This window comes from Papaver somniferum, chromosome 2 (genome assembly GCF_003573695.1).
Source record: "Papaver somniferum cultivar HN1 chromosome 2, ASM357369v1, whole genome shotgun sequence".
Taxonomy (NCBI): domain Eukaryota; kingdom Viridiplantae; phylum Streptophyta; class Magnoliopsida; order Ranunculales; family Papaveraceae; genus Papaver; species Papaver somniferum.
Window position 1 is genome coordinate 135747982 of NC_039359.1, and position 7319 is coordinate 135755300.

At 35.2% G+C, this 7319-nt stretch overlaps 1 long non-coding RNA gene across 1 annotated transcript; it reads left to right on the top strand.

Moving 5' to 3' along the window:
• The first annotated feature begins 1572 nt into the window (after window positions 1-1572).
• LOC113353993 lies at window positions 1573-3145 on the top strand. Its single transcript, XR_003361641.1, has 3 exons — window positions 1573-1677; window positions 2185-2234; window positions 2980-3145. It is a non-coding gene; the product is annotated as an uncharacterized LOC113353993 (long non-coding RNA).
• The last annotated feature ends 4174 nt before the right edge of the window (window positions 3146-7319 follow it).

Sequence of the window (7319 nt, forward strand, 5' to 3'; positions counted from 1 at the left end):
TCATGAAATTGAAATTTAACGATTTATTTTGGTTTTTGTAGGAAAGTAAAACTCTCCTGAACAATTATGCACCAGTTCACTTTGATGTGATAAACAAAAGGGTTCATATAGCATGCAACTCTACTGATTATGTCGAAGAGATCTGAGGTTTGGTTTTTATCTTTTCTTCTCCTTTAATTTTAGGGGTTTTCTTGAATTGGTGGTGATTCTGCATTAAGTTGTTTGTTATTATTGTGTTGGTGCTCGTCCAAACAAATTTGTACTATGTGGTCTGATGAATGAACTCTTTTGTGAAGTTCTGTTTTGTAAGTGATAAGTGATAAAGTTCTCAAAACTGCAGGTGGAAGGACTAATAATTGAGGTACTTGGTTTGGGAAGGAAGTGCTGAGAACCATGCTTCACCTCTTAATTCTATCACCATTGTTTGATTACAAATCTGTGTATTTTTTAATCTAATAACTGGTTGTTGTGTTTTGTTGCAGTTTGAGCCATAATTCTTGTCTAACTTGATTAAACATAATCCTGATAAATGGTTATTGTGTGGTTGATGATGAGTGGATTAAATTTTTGGAAACAATTGTGTTCTTTTTTTTCTTTTCTGTTTTCATTTGTGGGTGCTATCAAGGCCTAAATTTGTTGGAATTCTTGTAGAATTCGTGTTTGCAGGATATGTGAGCCTTACCCCAACAACAGAAATCTCTCTCACTGTGGATCTCAACTCTGCACTCCAGGTGTTTGTAAAAAGGTCCCAATGAGTGCTGCAAGGTTGGTGGTCAGTTACCATCAAAGGTCAAGTTAAGTAATCTCAACATTTCCCTGAATTTTGGACTCTATTATAAGTTAATGAAATGGTAATGTGTGCAAGTGGAATTCATGTACTAATTAATTCCTACTTAGAATTCAAATTAGCTACATATTAGTTTTCAAGAGCACTACTTTGAAAGGGAAACACTTAGATAGCTATGAGCAGTTTCTTTGCATCAAATGATTATTAGCTTACATGTTAGATAGCTTTGATGTGAGTAATGATAGTTTTATAATAGTGGAAAAGGCAACAGAGGGATTTCTTATTCTTCTTTGTTGTATGTATGTTAGCACATTGTTATGAATTCTGGTCATAGATTGGTGAATGCTGCTACTGGTAGATAATCTTGGTTGTATTTAAATGGTTAATCATTGGGCTTAATTAACTTAGTCCCTTTTGAATATGAAACTAGCACATACCTATTTTCTCCACTGTATTGAAAAGAGAATTACATTCCAGATAGTATAAGAATAGATGGGTTGTTGGTACATTTTTTGGATGCCTTGGCTTGCTTGAGTACCAGCATGTTGGTTAATGATTAGCTACATTATACTTAGTTACACATAATTTTTACATAGCATATGCTGCTTGAATGCTTTTCTCTATTTCTACATGATGCCTTGTGATTTTTTATGTGAAGGACATCAGGGTTTCAGAGAATTCAGTCACAGATACAGGCAAAGGTGGCATTCCTATATTTATGTTGATTGCACGTACATTTGGCAAAAGTGAAAATCCTTAACGGGGTAACGTAGGTTTTTGAACAGGTGTTTTTTTATTAACGTTCTGTTTGTATGGGTTACTTTAACTTTTAAAATGCCATTGTTCATCTTTCAGGTCAGGATTCGTGAGCCTAAAGGATCTGAAATCAGGTATATTTCCTTCATCAACTAATGTGTTCACTGTGCTGCTAATTTACTACATGGTATAGCAAATTCAGCTCATGGCATGACATTCAGTAAGGATTTTCTAATTTACTACATTACAGAAGTTATGTAGTAGATCATGAACTCCTTAAAAAGAAAAATTGTTGAGTTCATGTAATGTTTTTGCCTTGTAATTTACTACATGGTCTAGCAAATTCTGCTCATGGCATGACGTCCAGTAAGGCTTTTCTAATTTACTACATTACAGAAGTTATGTAGTAGATCACGAACTCCTTGAAAAGCAAAATTGTTGAGTTCATGTAATGTTTTTGCCTTGCAGAATATGGAATGAAGTCACGTGTATTAGAAAGCAATTCAATTCATGTAAAAGCTATTCTGTTCATGTCAAATGTTTGTGTATTAATTGCTTTACTCATTATACTTATGTAGTTGTTGTACTACTTACGTGCTTCATGTCATATCATAACTATTCAATCATGTTGTTGGTTTCAGAAAGCACAATCTGAGGAAGGTGCTTCTGCGAAATTTATAACTTGAATTGTGTAAGCTCATCTTCTCAAGAACCAAATATTGTCACCCGTGCTTGATATAAAGCCTAGAAAAAAAAGTAGTTGTTGTCTATTGCTTTCTTTTATAGAATTATTAACTTGGAGTCTTGGTTCCCTGTTTGAAAACTAACTTGAATGGTTTGGAAACGTAGGCTAGCTTATTTGCTTTGTAATCGACAACGTAGTTATCATTATGAGGTCTCGAGTTATGTCTTAGCTTAATAGGTTTATCTGACAGAGCCCTTTGGATTGTATCTTACTAATATTCTGTGAAAGAAATGCTTATATACATAGTATGATACACTTTCTTATTATGGGTTTATAAATGGTGTGATTTTTGAAACCTAATTTTTGGCGTGGTCTATGTTTAGCAGTGATGGATCTATTAGGAATGATTAAGAAATAATATGAGATTATGAGTATTTCTCCTCAGGTAGTGCATTATGTCTAGAAAAACTACAGTTGGTGGTTTGGTTAGAGGAGACTCCAATTAATGATCTTTTATCCTTGTGGTACGCGAGTTATCAATGACAAGTTGTGTAGATTTCCTGGAAAATACTGCTGAACTGTATGTGGGGTATTTTTATAGACTTTGATCTTTGGTGCTTGTTGTTCCATGTTGGACTTGTAGTCTTTCGACCCTTCCATTATGCGTCATAGAATATTGATTTAAATCCCTTTATGTGTACCTTTTCAACTAAAGTGTCAACTGAATCCCTTTTTGTTTTGTTTGCTGCAGGTGCACCAAATATATGAATTGTTGGGCTTAGTTCATCATCGGGAAGTTTATCATTTTGCTGGTTTGCCCTTGTTTTTAGAAACTTTGAATTTACAAGGACTTGTAGCACATCTTTGAATAAACCTTCAACTTACTAGTACTTGTATTATAGTGAATAGCATGCCGAATCTTGGGTTATACTCTGCACCTTTTATATTCCACTATATATATATATAACATGTGCATATTGATACGAGCTTGAATATTATTCCCCTGTGATATTAGTATTTGCATACCAAAAGCATTCCACAAAAGTTATCTTTTCCTGAATTCCCTGCTTTCCTCATTTATGTTTTCACTCTTGTTGCATGATTGTATACCTTCTACTGATGAGCCAACTGCTGTTTACATGAACCAGATCTCGGTTTAATTTCTCAAATTACCTCACACGTGCTTCCAACACTAAAAGAAAGAATATGAAGTATACTCTAGTAACTTATTTTGTTCTACCGTGTATTATGAACTGAACGAAGTCATTGTGTTGTTGTTGATTTGCATTGCTGGAACGACGTTCTTTGTCGTATGTGAACCAGGGACACAACACATGGATTCTCTACTTGATATCATTTATGAAGTATTGGCTAAGTTCATCTTCATCGGAGGAGCTAATCGTTTTATTGATTAACATGTTTTTTTAGCTTATTGTCTACTAGCATCTTTTTGTTAGAACTTACTAGCTAGCTAGTTTGGACATGTATTGTCTTGAACCAAAATTTCATCTTTTTTGTGTAATTTTAAACCCAATGGATAAAATGAATGAATGTGGAATTCTCAAGTTTGAGTTTAAATTTGAAATTCAGTTTGGGTTTCATTTGACTTGACTTTGAGTTCCTTTTGACTTGACGTTGACTTCCATTTGATTTGACTTTGACTTGACTTTGATGCAGTCAGATTATTTCAGATTTAGCCATTCAGGCATTTCAGCGAATCTGAATCTATATATTTTTTTTATATTATAATTTAAATCTGAGACCCACGGTTAAGGGTCTGTAGCTCGTTACCCTTAAAATGCGTCGTTATTTTGAGACCCACGGCTTAGGGTCGTACGAAACAGCGACGCTTTATCAGAGACCCCAACAGAGACGGTTGAAAGTGGTCGTATAACACGTATATATGACTTGTCCTGACGGTCGCGGAACTTCTGTTTTCCACTAGTGTAGTATACTACTATACTAGTAAACTAGTACTAGTAGTAAAATATGTAGTATCAATGCATAACAATTTTTTTTGATATGTAGTATCAATACATAACATACTACATATCAATATGTAGTATCAATATATAACATACTACATATCAAACATACTACATATCAATATATAACATACTATATATCAATATGTAGTATCAATACATAACATACTACATATCAATATGTAATATCAATACATAACATACTACATATCAATATATAACATACTACATGTCAATATGTAGTATCAATACATAACATACTACATATCAATATGTAGTATCAATACATAACATATTACTGCTACTATACTAGTTACTACTAGTATACTACATACTACATACTAGTTACTACTAGTAACTAGTATGTAGTAATAACATATGTACTAGTATATACTAGTAGTAACTAGTATACTACATATGTAATATGTAGTAACATATGTATTATTATACATAATGTTATATGGTAGGGTTAGTAGAGTAATTTTACTCTTTTTAAAAGTTTTTTGGACTAGGGAGTAAATATTTTTTGGCGCTGGACTAGCCAGTAACCCGGGTCGGGTTTTCTGGACTAAACAGTAAATCCCTCATTGAAATACAAGTGGTGTAAAGATGTTCTGATTAAGCTTTTTGCTACAATCACCGATATGTTGGGCCTGGTCACTCCTATATGGCCCAACAAGGAGAAAATTACTTACCGCATATACACATTCATTAAGAATGATTTTTTAGGGACCATGGTTTTTTTGAGGGGACCATGTTTTATTAGGCCACCTTCCCTATAGTGATAAGGGGTGTCCTAAAACGTTGAAATGACTAACCTACCCTTAATTTAATTTAAAACCAACCTAATAACCACCTATATATATAATCACCACCACCTCCTCCTACCACCACCGTCGATTACCACCACCGCCTCCGATTATCACTACCACCAACCACCGATTACCACCACCACCTCCTCCCACCACCACCACCACCACCGTCTATTTAAGAAATGTAACAACATCAATCCAATCACAATTAAGTTCGGTTACATAATAATTTTATCGAGTATAAAAGACGCCAGCCGCAACCTGATTCTGCCATGGGACCACTCCGGAGGTATTTTCCAACAAACCCTTCGCTTTAATTTGATTTTGATTGCTTCAATCGAATAGAAATCATCAAAATAGGGTTTTAATAGGAGTTACAAAGCCATGTTCGGTTAGGTCGATTTTCCAAAAAACCCTAGTTTACTAACCGAACTTCTTGAAAATGAAGAACACGAAGAACAGTTCGATTCTATTGGATTTAAAACTAAGTCACCGAACTCTCTGTTCGGTTGTTTCGCAAAAAAATTTAAAATTACAAAGTAACCGAACTCCACCCTTAGAACCGAAAAAAAAAACAAATCCAGTCTAACCGAACTGTGTTTTTGTGGCCACTATGTTAAGTTCCAAAATAACCGAACTTAGCCAATACAGTTCGGTTGGTTCGCAAAAAATTTTAAAACTACAAAGTAACCGAACTTAGCCAATAGACGCTGGAACTTCAAAAAATTTTTTGTTTGTTAAGTTCGGTAACTTCACAATTTTATCGCAGAAACTGAACTCAGAGTTCGGTTGGTTAGCTGTTAGGTTCAAGTTTGCGAAAGAACCGAACTTTGTAAACTTATATGCTCTTATATTACGTAAAGTTCGGTTAGATCAAAAGTGCATGCATGCGAACCAACCAAACTTTGTACACCAAAGTTCGGTTAATTGAGAACCAATCGGACATAACGCTGTAACTCCTAGAAATTATTAGAGAGTTCGGTAACCTGCGTGTTTGGAACAAGTAACCGAACTACACTTTCAGATGAGTTCGGTTACTTGTTCATCTCACGGGGCAACCGAACTACAGCTTCAGATGAGTTCGGTTACTTGTTGTTCATATAAAGTAACCGAACTGTTCAAAATCCAGATCATTTTGAAGATTAACAAATATTCTAGGAGAGGACGGAGATGAAGAATCGGATGAGTTTTCATCATTTGAATACTCAAACTTAGTGAATTGGAAAAAAATTTTATTTTCCATGTTTTTCTCCTTCATCTTCTCTAACTCTACTCTCTCAATAATTCTACTCAACTAATAATAAACCCATCTTTTAATTTAATCTCACTAATTGTTTTTAACTAAATCATTCACTAATCATAACCTAAAATTAATAACTAGATATGGGGTGACCTAGAATTACTTCTAATGCCTTTACCCAAAATAAAATCATGATCCCCAAAAAAATCATGGTCCCAAAAAATTCGTTCTTCATTAAGGGTGTAGCACACACAAAGTTAGGAACCAAGTAGTTAAGATTTGGTTGTGAACTGGTAATGCCCACTGGTCAATAATTTGCACGCTAGCAACACCTCCATTCCAATGCATAAACCTGTTCGAAAATGCAACACCGGCCACCGTTTTTTTTTTTAAATTTGTAAAGCTTAACATATAGAGTACTAGAAGTCTAGAAGGCCACTCCGAGATGCTGTATTGGGATGAACGGCTTCACTCACTGCACATCTCCAAGGGTGGAACTAGGAGGACGGACCCACTGTTAAGCTGTGCTCGATTTTTCTTGGTTTATTATGTACTATTACCTCCATTCTTGGAAGAGGATATTATTATTTTTTCATTTTAATCTAAAAACAAACCAGTTAAAAAGGTGATGGTAATTTCTTTCTAGAACCCGGGGGAGTATTTCACTTGGGGGTTGTTGGGTTGCGTTGCCTTGCTAAATCGTGTACAAGTGCAATTATGTCACTCGGAGGGGTAATAAGAAGGTGTGTGGGTCAGATTTAGGTTTCTAATCGATAGAAACGACACTACAGGATGACTCAGGTACACATATATGTGTCCCGCTCGTGGTGGAGTCTGGCTGACAGCTTTAGAAAATAGAATAAACCAATGTTGAGCTCTGCAACTGAGGAATAAAAAGTAAGTAACGAAGAGAAGCTAAAAGAAGCAAGTGGCGGCATTTAACTCAGCACGGGGGTTGAAGCACACTTCCCATTGAAGCGCTTACCAACTTGGTTGGAGGACGGGGACCTTCACTGCACCATCGCATACTCAGACGCACCATCAAATAAAAGGA